Consider the following 15,406-nt stretch of genomic DNA (forward strand, 5'->3'; position numbering starts at 1 on the left):
ATGCTTCAGCCATAGGTTCTATCATGTATGCAATGTTGTGCACTAGACCGGACGTTAGCCTGGCCATAAGTATGGTAGGCAGGTTCCAGAGTAATCCAGGAGTGGATCACTGGACGGTGTTCAAGAATATCCTGAAGTACCTGAAAAGGACTAAGGAGATGTTTCTCGTATATGGAGGTGACAAAGATCTTGCCGTAAAAGGTTACGTCGATGCAAGCTTTGACACAGATCCGGATGACTCTAAGTCGCAGACCGAATACGTATTTATTCTTAATGGGGGTGCGGTAAGCTGGTGCAGTTCCAAGCAAAGCGTTGTAGCTGATTCTACATGTGAAGCGGAGTACATGGCTGCCTCGGAGGCAGCTAAGGAGGGTGTCTGGATGAAGCAGTGCATGAAGGATCTTGGAGTGGTGCCGAGCGCACTGAATCCAATAACCCTATTTTGTGACAACACGGGTGCCATTGCCTTAGCAAAGGAACCACTGTTTCACAAAAAGACCAGACACATCAAACAACGCTTCAACCTCATCCGCGACTACGTCGAGGAGGAGGACGTGAATATCTGCAAAGTGCACACGGATCTGAATGTGGTAGACCCACTGACTAAACCTCTTCCACGGGCAAAGCATGATCAACACCAGGACTGTATGGGTGTTAGATTTATTACAATGTAATTCGCATGACGATGTGAGGACTAGATTATTGACTCTACTACAAGTGGGAGACTGTTGGAATTATGCCCTAGAGGCAATGATAAATAAGTTATTATTATAATTCCTACATCAAGATAATCGTTTATTATCCATGCTATGATTGTGTTGAATGAAGACTTACATACATGTGTGGATACATAGACAAAACACTGTCCCTAGCAAGCCTCTAGTTGGCTAGCCAGTTGATCAAGGATAGTCAAGGTCTTCTCACTATGTACTAGGTGTTGTTGCTTGATAACTGGATCACATCATTGGGAGAATCATGTGATGGACTAGACCCAAACTAATGAACATAGCATGTTGATCGTGTCATTTTGTTGCTACTGTTTTCTGCGTGTCAAGTATTTATTCCTATGACCATGAGATCATATAACTTACTGGCGTCGTAGGAATTCCTTCTGTGTATCAAACGTCACAATGTGACTGGGTGATTATAAAGATGCTCTACAGGTATCTTCGAAGGTGTCCGTTGAGTTAGTATGGATCAAGACTGGGATTTGTCACTCCGTGTGACGGAGAGGTATCTCGAGGCCCACTCGGTAATACAACATCACACACAAGCCTTGCAAGCAATGTGACTTAGTGTAAGTCACGGGATCTTGTATTACGGAACAAGTAAAGAGACTTTTCGGTAAACGAGATTAAAATAGGTATGCGGATACTGACGATCGAATCTCAGGCAAGTAACATACCGAAGGACAAAGGGAATGACATACGGGATTATATGAATCATTGGCACTGAGGTTCAATCGATAAGATCTTCGTAGAATATGTAGGATCCAATATGGGCATCCAAGTCCCGCTATTGGATATTGACCGAGGAGTCCATCGGGTCATGTCTACATAGTTCTCGAACCCGCAGAGTCTGCACACTTAAGGTTCGGTGTTGTTTTATGCGTATTTGAGTTATATGGTTGGTTACTGAATGTTGTTCGGAGTCCCGGATGAGATCACGGATGTCACGAGGGTTTCCAGAATGGTTCGGAAACGAAGATTGATGTATAGGATGACCTCATTTGATTACCGGAAAGTTTTCGGCATTACCGGGAATGTACCGGGAGTGACGAATGGGTTCCGGATGTTCACCGGGGGGGCCAACCCACCCGGGGGAAGCCCATTGGCCTTAGGGGTGCCGCGCCAGCCCTTTGTGGGCTGGTGGGACAGCCCAAGAGGCCCTATGCGCAGGAATCAAAGGAAACAGAAAAAAAGGGGAAGTGGGAAAGTGGAGAAGGACTCCACCTTCCAATCCTAGTTGGACTAGGATTGGAAGGGGAGGACTTCCCCCCTTGCTTCGGCCGACCCCTTGGGGCTCTCTTGAGCCCCAAGGAAGGTCCCTCCCCCTCCCTCCTATATATACTGAGGTATTAGGTCTGATTTGAGACAACTTTGCCACGGCAGCCCGACCACATACCTCCACGGTTTTTCCTCTAGATCGTATTTCTGCAGAGCTCGGGCGGAGCCCCGCTGAGATAGATCACCACCAACCTCCGAAGCACCGTCACGCTGTCGGAGAACTCATCTACCTATCCGTCTCTCTTGCTGGATCAAGAAGGCCGAGATCATCATCAAGCTGTACGTGTGCTGAACGCGGAGGTGCCGTCCGTTCGGCACTAGATCGGAGCGGATCGTGGGACGGATCGCGGGACGGTTCGTGGGACGGATCGCGGGACGGTTCGTGGGACGGTTCACGGGGCGTATCGAGGGACATGAGGACGTTCCACTACATCAACCGCGTTTCTTAACGCTTCCTGCTGTGCGATCTACAAGGGTACGTAGATCGGAAATCCCCTCTCGTAGATGGACGTCACCATGATAGGTCTTCGTGCGCGTAGGAAAATTTTTGTTTCCCATGCGACGTTCCCCATCACTGCTCACCCCGTGGATAATTAATTAACTCCCCGAGCCAGTGCTCCTCATGAGTATTGGTCCAACCCAGAGCACTGTGCGGGGCCAACCCAGGTCAACTTTGGTGATTTCTATTAGGCCTCCGTGCGCGTAGCTTATCTAACATGTCCTGAGAACAAGATACATGGCTCTTATCAGGACCGTCGCCACATCAAGCGGTCTTGCTGGATTTGTTTTACCCTTCTCGAACATCTAGTGTGCAGAATTCCGAGGATACTTTGGGCTATCTCAAGGTTGAGGTTTTCCACCAGGAATCCGAGGAGATCACAGGTTTTCCATGGTTGAGATTTCCTACGAAGCTTGTGGTAGTTTGTGATGGACTAGTTCGAGAACCCCTACAGGATTAAATCTTTCTGAGAGTCGTGCCCGTGGTTATTTGGCAACTTGAGAACTTTGTTTAACACCTGGTCATAGCAAACTTCAAGTGAACTCAATTAAAATATGCCAATTGTGTGCGTAACCATGACTGTCTCTACTCATGAGTTCTCAATCCAAGAGAGGACACGGTTGGGTTATGTTTGACTCGTAAGTAGGTGTTCAGGATCATTTCTTGATCATTATTAGTTCACGTCCGTTTATGTGTAGACCATCCCCTCTCTTTCTTATACTCTAAGTTAGCCACGCAAATAAATGCTTAGTGTTGTTGCAGCCTCACCACTTAACCATACCTCACCCATTAAGGTTTGCTAGTCTTGATATCTTTGGAAATGAGATTCATGAGTCCCTGTGACTCACAGATTACTACAACAACAGTTATAGGTACAGGTAAAGTGATACTTTGATGTGAGCGTGATGATTGTTCTATTTGGAGTTTCTTCTTCTTCATCATCATCGATCATAGGATGGGTTCTAGGCCGGTAGCCTGGGATATTAAGGATGGACGTCGTTTTATCGTTTGATGTCGTCCGTAGTCGGGCCCTTCTTTTCTACATGGTGATTGAATGTATCGTTATATTGAAATGTCATGTTGTAACTTGTGGCAAGTGTAAGCCAGTTCCATATAGTCATCTCTTCTATACATGTACTTGTAACGATATCCATTCTTGCAAAACGACGAGATGCACTTCTATCCGTGTTGAGGCCCTCAAGCCAAAATAAGGATAGGTCGCATCTTGGGCGTTAGAAAACTCAAGCAATATGAATAAACCACATCATTTTATCATTACTTGCATCAACACAAAGACGCATCGTATCCCCTTCTATCTCTGGGATATAGAAATTTGCCATGTTGAACATTCCACAATGCACCTCTCTCACCAAAGAAATATCAATCTAGTTGGCCAAACTATTTCAATAGATCAGATAGAATTACAAAGCTATCATAATCATGCACATAAGAATCATATAAGTATTCGGAGGTGACTCAAATATTTATCATGAATAATTTGAACATAAACCCACAATTCATCGGTTACCAACAAACGCACCTCACAAAAGGATTACATCATATGGATCAAAGCAAAGATGCGATAATCATTGTATTGAAGATCAAAGAGAGAGGGAGAGAGAGATTGCCATCTAGGTACTTAATATGGATCCGTAGGTCTGTGGTGAACTACTCACACATCATTGTGAGCAAAGTTGTCAGAATCGCGACTCAAGTCTTAGAATCTTACAACTTTACGGTCCAAACTAACCCCTCCGATTCTACAATTTTGCTCATAAAATCTAAGTTTCTACGATCCTGGTAGTTATGATTCTACGATTCACGATGCTACTAACGGAGCTCCGATCCGATTCAGAATCACGATTCTGACAACCTTGATCATGAGGGCAACAAGGTTGATGAAGAGGCCCTCTGTGATCGATCCCCGGAAAGGTGCCAAAATCAATCTCCAGATGGCCTCGTGTCGGAACAGAGACTTGCGGCGGCATAAAAAGTCTTTCAGAACTCCCTTTGGTGTTTTTAGGGTAGATGAGAATTTATAAGCCAAAGAACCGAGTCGGGACGGCCACGAGGAAGGCACAAGCCATCAGGGAGCCCCCCCCCCCCAGGCTGCACCCTGTTGCCTTGTGGGCCCCTTTTGAGACCTCCAACCATCTTTCAATGCTCGTTGGTATTCTTTTGGTGTAGAAAAATCACCAAAAAGTTTCAGAGCAATTGGACTTCATTTGGTATGGAAAACCTCAAAAGTGGAAAACAAGCAGAAAAAAAACTAGCACTGGGCACTGGCTCAATAGGTTAGTGCTCAAAAATAATATAAAATGGTAAATAAATACCCCAAAAGTATTCTATAATGATAATATATCAACATGGAACAATAGAAAATTATAGATACGTTGGAGACGTATCAGGCTCCAAGCCACTCCATGTCCTTGAGCGCTTCTTGTACCTTTAGGGGTTCAATGCAAGAAACAAATGCATGATGTGTACTAACGTTTGTTAATTGTCTACAAGTGGTTATCCCTCTCTGCATGCTACCGTAGACATTCTCCAACACATGTTGTCTCTTTTGAAGCTTGGCAGCATTCTTGGTAGCATATCTTTCTCGAATCTCCTCCATGGAAAGTTGACAGGAACACTTTTGTGACCTTGATCTCCATCATGAGCTTGCTCTTGATCTTGAGCTTTCTCTTCATATTGAGATTGCTCTTAATCTTTAGCTTGGTCTTATTCTTGAGCTTGGTCTTGATCTGGAGCTTGCTCGGAGGTGTGAGCTTGATCAAGGACATCACTTGGTGAACCACCATCATGAGGTTGATCTTATCCTTGATCTTGATCACAGGGTTGAGGGCCTTCACTTTGTTCTTCGGAAGCATGTGCATCTTGCGTCGGTGATGGTTCCACTAGAGTGGAACATTGTCCTTCTCCTCCGTCCACAAGGGGTTCCTCAACGGGTAGGAAGTGTCCCACAACCATTCTTCTTATGGCTTGGGGAGGAATTTCATCACCTACATCACAAAGACCACTTTGCTCCACTTGGGAGCCATTATTTTCATCTAACTCCACATTACACGTCTCCTCGGTGAGTTCATTGGACTTGTTGAGGACATGGTAAGCACGAGAGTTTGTAGCATAACCAACAAATATGCCATCTTGAGCTTTAGGTTTAAATCTAGACAAACAAGCACCTTTCTTGAGAATGAAACACTTACAAACAAACACCCAGAAGTACTTGAGGTTGGGCTTGTTACCAATAAGAATTTAATAAGGAGTCTTGTTCAAGCCTTTGCAGAGGTAGAGCCGATTAGATGCATGATATGTGGTGTTGATGGCTTCGGCCCAAAAGTTATACAGAGATTTAAACTCTGCCATCATGGTCATTGTCGCGTCCATCAACGTCCGGTTATTCCTTTCCACTACACCATTTTGTTGAGGGGTATATGGTGTGGAATATTGGTGCTTGATCCCCTCATCACTAAGAAACTCATTCAAGGTGCAGTTCTTGAATTCAATGCCATTGTCACTTCTAGTCATCAATATATTTGCCTCATGTTGACGTTGAGCTTCATTGGCAAAGTCGATGATGGTTTATTGGGTCTCACTCTTCCTCTTGAAGAAGTATACCCAAGTATACCTTGAGTAATCATCCACTATCACCAAGCAATACTTTCTTCCCCCAATAGGCCAAGACTATTGGAAGATGGAGGACCAGAAAGATCCATGTGAAGGAGCTCCAAGGTCCTTTTTTAGTAGATGGTAGTCGTGAGTCGGTGAGCTGTCTCGTGTAGCTTTCCTTCAATACAAGCACTTCAAGCATGTTCTTTGGTCCAAGAACGTGATCCCCTTTGAGGAGACTTTGCAAAGATCTCATATTGACATGGGCTAGCCGGCGATGCCAAAGCCATCCTGCATCAACTTTAGCCATTAAGCAAGTCATGGTCTTAGTGAATCGCTCCAAGAAGTTGACCACATAAATACCGTTCTCGACATGCCCAACAAAAGCTACTTTAATAGTCTTGGTCCACAAAAGGGCCACGGAGTCAACACCAAAGAATGTCATAAAACCCATGAGTGCAAGATGATGAAGGGAAGTAAATTGTATGCAAGGGTCTCAACAAGCATGACATTCTCAATGGAAAGTTCCGGAGAGATTACCACCTTTCCAAGACCAAATACCTTTGAAATTGCATCATCACCAAAGGAAACTTGGGTGGACACGAATGGGTCGGGATGAACGTCCACCAACAAGTCCTTGCTTCCGGTCATATGATTTGTCGCTCCACTATCAAGCAACCATGACACTCCACCGGAAGGAAACTCCTACATAAGATCAATGCTTGGTTTTATGTACCCATTCTTTAATGGGTCCTTTCAAGTTAGTAACAAGGATCCGAGGGACCCAAATAGACCATTCAATGTACTCATAAGAATACCAACTAATTTAGCAAAGACATTTCCATCACTAGCATGACATAAAACATAGGAGGGGTTAAAGTCGTCGGGAATGTTGGAAGGGAGAGTTTTGCCCTTCTTGCCATTACCACCCTTAGCTTTGTTCTTCTTATTCTCATGAGTACCCTCCCTAGATTTAACAAAGGTTTCCTTGAGCGGGAGAGGTTTCTTGGTCTTGATCTTCTTGTTCCTCTTGGACTTGGGTGTAAGCCCAACTCCTTCCTTTGCAACCACTTCGTTTTGATTGCTCAAAATGTCATTAAGATTATTTTTGCCTTGTATGCATGTCATAAGGCCTTTCTCAAGTTGCTCTTTTAACTTGGCATTCTCCTCCATGAGATGCACATGCTCCCAACACGGGTTAGTAGCATGGGCATTATCAATTAATACAAAAGGAGAACATGTGGCTATTTCCTTGGTAAGTTTTACTTGGAGTTTAACATGAGACTCTTTTAGAGAAGCATGAACACTCTTCAAAGCCTTGTGAGCCTTGTCAAGTGTGGCAAACTCTTCCTTGAGTCTTAAAATATCAACCCCAAGAGCAACCTTTTTCGGATTGGGGCACACGAGTAAGAACACGAGCATGATCGTGATCTTTTTGTAATTTAGCAAGGTCATTGTTATGTGACTCCTCAAGAGCCAAATTAAGACCTTGCTCTTCCTCAAGAGCAATGGAAAGATCTGCTATCTCATCAGCATAGTCACGACTATGTCCTTGTAATGTAGAGATAGTTTCTTCATGAGATTTAGTGAGGTCACTAGCCCCTGCTAGTTGTTCCAAGAGAGCAACAAAATGCTTCTTGGTGTTACCCTTGACTTTTCTCATGAATCTATCAAAGAAATTTTCCTCAACATTTACCTCCACTTTTTCATCTCCACTATACTTAGGAGAAGGGGTAGTGCAAATGGTAGTTTTGATGTTGGGGTTACCTTGTTAGATGCCTTGGCCATAAGGCACTTGGCAATGCGGTTCTCGTTGGGGCGTCGAAGAGGGACACCTTGCTTGGATAAGAGTGTGCAAAGTCCACCATGTATATTCCCATTACTTCACCACTTGCATCATTGCCATCATCCTCATCGGGGAGGTACTCTTCTTGAGCCACCAACACCTTGTGGGGCATCTTCTTGGAGAAGTTGCTCCTCTTAGGGAAGGGCTTGGCCTTGTCTTTGCAAATAAGCTTGCCACCATTGTCTTCCCTCTTCTCATAAGGACGGTCTTCCACAAAGTGACTCACATTGCCACAATTGTAGCAAGTCCTCACGCATTTCTTGCCCTTGGACCCACTTGAATTGTTCTTGGAGAAGTTGGGAATTGAGTTTGTCTTGTAGCCCCAAAATTGCCTTGACGCAAGAGCCATGTGCTCGTGGTAAGCATATTTGGTGTCTACAGGACAACTTTCATCTTCTTCTTCTTCATCATCTTCCTCCAAAACAGCCTTGGCCTTCAAAGCAAGGTTGGTGGAGTCTTTTATTGAGTGTTGGACACAAGCTAGAGCAATGTCGATGGTCTTGTTCAATATGTTCATGGATATGAACTCATCCAACACATCGCCTGAGGACAATGAGTGAAAGTCGGGCCTTTGCCGGATTATGGGGGACATGGCTTTGTTGAAAGGTATGATAGCCTTAAAAAACTTCCTCTTGATCCAATTGCCATCCACATCCTTGCTTCCATGATCTTGAAGAGAAATGGCAAGGGTTTTCACTCTCTGGTAGAGCTCATGAGGGTCCTCATCATCAAGCATCACAAATTCATCGACCACATCAAGAATCACTTCATAGTTAAACCGTTGAATACTTGAAATTCCCGTGTACATGGAAATAATGTGTTTCCAACATTCTTTGGAACGAGTGAAGGGACGCAAGTGAGCAAGATCTTCAATGGGAATAGTTTCTTGAAGGATGAACAAGGCAGAGTGATTGAGCTGATTGTCGACCTCTTCTCTTGGAGTGAGGTTGCTTGGATCATATGGGTAGTACCCTTGCTCAATTATTCACCAATTTTTTGTTGATCCATGATTCAAATGAGCCTTGATGCTAAAAAAAACACTTAGCAAAATCATACTTAACAAGTTTAGGAGGAGGACCGAGGTTAATAATATGTGGTGGGTGAACCGGTCCTCCATAGACCGCGTGAGGAGGAATCGAGGCATAGGTATCCGTCCCACTTGTTCCTTGAGGCAACTCATTCTTATCACTACTAGCCTTCTCCTTCTCGGAGTTGGCATCCGACTCCGAAGATGTGGGATTAACCACACGCAATAGATCAATGGGAAGTCCGAGGCCTTCAAGGAAATCTTTAAGCATAGATTTGTCCTCGATAGCCACTGAGGATCTAAGAGCAGAAATAGCCTCATTTAGATCCTCTCGAATGACTGAGTTCACAACCTCGGCCTCGGGAAACTCCACAACACGATCCCCTTCGTCAACCATACTCTTTGGATGATGAAACCCTTAACAAAGAGACGTAGCTCTGATACCAATTGAAAGGGTCGATATGTTTGACTGGAGGGGGTGGGTGAATAGGCAACTACCAATTTTGAGATTTTCTTTAACAAATTAAGTTTAGAAACAAATAGGTTGTCTAGATATGCAACTAAGTGAGCAACCTATATGATGCTAGCAACAACAACAACAACAACAACAACAACAACAACAACAACAACAACAAACAAGTAACAAATACAAGTAAAGGTAATAAGTAACCACAAGTGGAACCAATGAAGACGAAGATGTGTTTCTGAAGTTCCTTCACTTTGAGGGGAAGTACGTCTCCGTTAGAGCGGTGTGGAGGCACAATGCTCCCCAATATGCCACTAAGGCCACCGTATTCTCCTCACGCCCTCACACAATGTGAGATGTCGTGATTCCACTAGTGGTGTCCTTGAAGGCGGCGACCGAACCTTTACAAACAAGGTTGAGGCAATCTCCACAACTAAATTAGAGGCTCCCAGCGAAACCATGAAGCTTCACCATAGTGGACTATGGCTTAAAGGTGACCTCTTCCATATAGGGTGCTCAAACACCCGAGAGTAACAAGATCCACAAGGGATTAATGGGGGAACAACTTTTTCTTGGTGGAAGTGTAGATCGAGGCCTTCTCCTCCAAACCCTAGAGCATCAACAAGAATTGATGGGTAGGAAGAGAGATCAGTCAAGAATGAGCTTAGGAGCAACAATGGAGCTTTTTGTCGAAGAAAGGTAAGGTCTCTTGCAGGGAGAAGACCTATATATAGAGGGAATAGTTTGACCATTTTTTTCCCTCAAGTCGCACATAAGTGGTAGTACCTCTCGGGGCAGCGGTACTTCTGCTTGCACGGAAGTACCGGGCACCATAGGCAAAAGGACACAACCAGGGAGGCGGTAGTTTCGCTAGAGAGGTACTACCGCCCTACTCCTAGAGGTACTTCCTCTCAAATTGGACACTCTGTACCGAGGGCACCACAGAGAAAAACTAAGCCGAAGAGGGCCTGGAAGGGGAGGGCAGCAGTACCGCTAGAGCCGTACTACCGATCCGCCCCAAGCGGTACTTCCGCTCAAAATGGGAAAAGGCACCAAAGATGCTAGAGATGAAATACAAGCGGAAGTGAGGCCGGACCTGGAGGGCGGCAGTACCGCTCGGGCAGTACTACTGCTCTTCAGAGAAGTACTTCCACTTATATAACTTTGAGGGCCTTAGGGGCGCAACAGAAGCTCCATTGTGCCGGGAACTGGATGGGGTGTAAATGTGTACGTGTTTGTTCCTCCCAACCATTCCAAACGCGGATCCCCTTTTGATAGTATGGGTTTACCTATGACTCAAGTCCACCAACACTAAATCGATAGAAAAACACTTTCTTCTCTTTCAACCACTGAGGGGAAAATAATTGTCTCGTGCCACCTCATAATTTCTGAAAGCTTAATTCACACGATTAGTCTGCAAGGGGCATCGTCATCAATCACCAAAACTACTTAGGATAAATTAAGCTCTTACATCTAATAAAGAGAAATAAAACTATATTGTGGGTATAAAGAGGATAGCTTTGCATGATATTGGAGAACTAAAATATGAAAACAGTTGTTGCACTAAATAGAGTTAGAATATATTATAATATTACAAATATCGAGTGTGTAATAATTATGGTATGGTGTGCGGAATCATCCTAGGCAATTGATAACAAGATCGGTAATCATTCTTACAAATTTTATATGAGGGATAGGCATGAGCTAACGTACTTTCCATACTTGGATCATATGAACTTATGATTGGATCTCTAGCAAGCATCCGCAATTGCTAGAAATCATTAAGGTAAACCCAACCATAGCATTAAACATCAAGTCGCCTTTACTCCCACACGTAAACAACCTAAAGGACAACATAAATCTACTCAAACATCATAGGATGGCAACACATCATTGATTAATAATATGTGGCATGAAACACCATGTTCAAGTAGGGCATTACAGCGGGGTGCGGGAGAGTGGGCCACTGAAAAGAGATGAGGAAGGTGACGAAGACGGTGATGGTGATAAAGACGATCACCGCGGCGATAGCTCCCCCGGCGGCACTCTGGCACCGCCGGGAGAGAGGGGGAGAGAGTCTCCTCCCTTAGGCTTCCTCCTCCATGGCCTCTCAACATCTAGGAAGAGATTACCCCTCTATTCCTTGGTCTCCATGGATTCCAGAGGGGCGAGAGCCCCTCCGAGATTGGATCTCTCTCTTTGTTTCTCTCATGTTTTCGCTTCTGTTTTCTAGCCCTTCATGTTTTATTAAATATCTGGAGATCCGTAACTCCGATCAGGCTGAAATTTTGAGGGGGTTTTATCGGGAAAATATGTTTCTTGCGGCGAAAATGGTCCCCAACAGACTTAAGGGGTGGCCACAAGCCATGAGGGCGTGGCCACCCCCCTAGCTGCACCCTGTTGGCTTGTGAGAGCCTCGAGCATCATGCAGTGTTGATTCTTCTTCTCAAAATTCACATATATCCCCCGCAAATATATCTGTAAATGTTTATCGCGTTTGGGGTCCATTTCATATGGATTTTTAGCGAAACAAAAAACACTCAAAAAATAGGAACTGTCACTGCGCATTGGATAAGTAAGTTTGTCCCGAAAATAATATAAAATGTTTCCAAAGGTATATGAAATTTGTAGAATATTGGCATGAATACTTCATAAATTATCGATACAATGAAGAGGTATCAGCATCCCCAAGCTTAATTCCTGCTCGTCCTCAAGTTGGTAAATGATAAAAGAAATAATTTATGAAGTGTGAAAACTAGCATAGTGTATAAGTTTTACCAAAGTTACTTCCAATCACTTTTTCTAGCATCATAAAACAACAACTCTTTTCTCATAGAACTTCTCATGATCAAGTAACAAGCTATTCACATGTTAAAGTATAGACCATAAACTTTCTTGAAAACTAGCAAACTATGTTTTCAGTCATCAAACAATTACAATTCATCTTATTTTCATGAAGGGACTATGTAAGAGCTTTGATTTAGCAAATTCCACATACTCAACTATCATTTAGTCTTCCATGATTGCTGACACTCAAGACATATTTTTAGAACAAGCAGTTTCAATCAAACACATAGGAAGATAGGGCTTAATGTTCCGCCTCCCAACTTATTTATCTCAGGGATAATGTCAACAATAATGAATCATGATCACCTATATCGAACTGGATATATGTGCCTCGATCTTTCCACGCCACATGATGCTTGCCAACTAAAGAATTAATAGATTGGAATAGGGATGAACATTATTGACTCTTGCATAAAATTAAATATAGAAAAGTAAAAGATGGGCCATTCGCAGAGGGAAGCAGAGGTTGTCATGCGCTTTTTATTTATGGATGTGCAATCTCTTAATGAAAATAAATGTCACTTTATATTGCCCCTTGTGATAGCAAACTTTATTATGCAGTTCATTGCTTTTATTTCTTTGCCATCACAAGATCGTACAAAGCTTATTTTCCCTTACAATAAAAGTTCATACATGTTCAGGAGCAATTTTTATTGATTTGTACTCTGACGACAACTTACTTGAAGGATCTTATTCAATCCATAGGTAGGTATGGTGGACTCTCATGGCAAAAAACTGGGTTTAACGGTTATGGATGCACAAGTAGTATCTATACTTAGTGCGAATTTTTGGGCTAGCAAAAGATCATAAGAAAACACCACATGTTAGAGGATCCATGACAATATAACTACTATGTGAATATATGCAAACATAACCATTACGTTGTCTTCCTTGTCCAACGTCAACTACTTGATCAAGTTTGAAAATAATTAACGGGGGTTCACAATCATAGAAGATGTCCAAGATAGTATATTTATATGTGAAATATCTCTTCCTTCAATAATATTTTACGAATTTTTGAAGTGACAAATGTTATGTTTGCTAACCTCCAATAAATTATATTGCTTATACTCTTAGTATGTGAAGTCACTACTCCCCAAGGGACAAGCATATGAAGCTTATATAATTTCACATTTTATGACATTCAATTCATTCAACACTTTATATTAGAATATAAGTGAATCATAAGAGTGATCATCAAACTATTCTCAAAATATATAAGTGAAGTTCATAGAGCATTCTTCAATGAATATAGAGAGATCAATATCCAGGCTCAAAATATATACGTGAAGCACACGAAGCATTCTATAAAGCCATACTCAAAAGATTTAAGTGAACCACGTGAAGCATTCTATAAATCAATCAAGTATTATCTCATATTAGCATGGTGCATAAAATAAAAGGAAATAGTAAACACAAAATATGCTCCAAGAATAGCACATGTGAACGAATGAAAACTTAGGATCAACATCGGCTAACCGAGAATTGTTGACGGAGAGAGGTGGGATGCGTAGCATCTCCAAGGTTAGATACTTGAAACTTCTTGTAATACTTAATTGGGGTGCCTTGATAATACCTAGGCTTGAGATTTTGTATCACGTTCAATCCTCTCATATCCCGGTTTCACCTAAGTCTCAAAAAATTCATCCACACAAAACTTGAAAATAACTCATGAGATAGGTTAGTACACATAAGAGTAAATCTATACTTCATGTACTGCCAAGACAAGTTTCATAATAATTTTAAAACATTAGGTATTGTATACTATCATTTTCAAAATTTATATCTACCAATATAAGCCATGAAAACTCTAGGATAAGTAGATAACAAAACTATGACAACAATCTGTCCAAACAGAATAGTCTGTAGTAATGAATTTAAATAGTGTAATTTGTATCTCCAACAATTCTGAAAATTTAGGAAAAGATACATAGTTTGTATGACAGTACTGTATAATTTGTTTTGAAAGTTTTCACGTTCCAGGAAAATCTCATAATTCAAATACTAGAGCAAAAGTTTCTATTTTTATACAGCACACCTCACACATGCAATCCAAGCATTCTAAAGGCAATTCTTGGAACTTTTTATTGAAAAACAAGATTATAAATAACATAAAGCAAATACTAACAAAATAAAATGACTCTCCAAGCAAAACACATATTATGTGGTGAATAAAAATATAGCTCTAAGTAAGATATACGATAGTGTTCAAGGCGAAAGAGGGGATGTCATCCGTGGCATCCCCAAACTTAGACGCTTGAGTCTTCATTGTATATTTCCTTGGGTATGCCTTGGGCATCCCCAAGCTTAGGGTCTCGACGTTCCTTATTCTCCTCATATCTGTATCTCACCCAAAACTTGAAATTTTTAATCACACAAAACTTAACATAAACCTTGTGAGATTCGTTAGTATAATAGGCAAATCATAAACTTTGGGTACTGTTATAAATTGATTCATATTTAATTATTGCATAAAGTACTGTATTCTAAATTCTACATGGCTTATACCCTGCCACCATACAATCCATAGCATCATCAAAACAAGCGAACTATGCAAGCAAAAAACAGAAGGTGTCTAAAATAGAACAGTCTGTAATGATCAGAAAAAACACCATACTTAGGTAACTCAAAAACTTTTGAAAATTTAGGAATACCTGGGGAATTTCTATATTTATGGTTTGTAAAAAAATCAGATCTAAACGCCATTCCAGTAAAATCACAAAAATTCTGCACTGGACGTCAAAGTTTCTGTTTTTGCACCGCATCAATTCTACTTATCATCCAAATCATCCCAAAGGCTTTACTTGGCACCTTATTGAAATAAAAGACACAAGACATGATTACTACAGTATCTTAATCATGTTAATAGACAAAAACAAAAAGGATAAGTGTTGGGTTGTCTTCCAACAAGCGCTTTTCTTTAAAGCATTTTAGCTAGGCATGATAATTTCAATGAATCTCACATAAGGATAGTTGATGAAACATGCAAAAGAGCATCATGAATATTATGACAATAACATTATTTTTATAGTACAATGATATATACAAGGGGATACTTATTTTTATGAGAAACTTCCATGAAAAAATCTACATTGTTTCCATG

The sequence above is a fragment of the Hordeum vulgare genome, chromosome 2H (assembly GCF_904849725.1).
Source record: "Hordeum vulgare subsp. vulgare chromosome 2H, MorexV3_pseudomolecules_assembly, whole genome shotgun sequence".
NCBI classification, from domain to species: Eukaryota; Viridiplantae; Streptophyta; class Magnoliopsida; order Poales; family Poaceae; genus Hordeum; species Hordeum vulgare.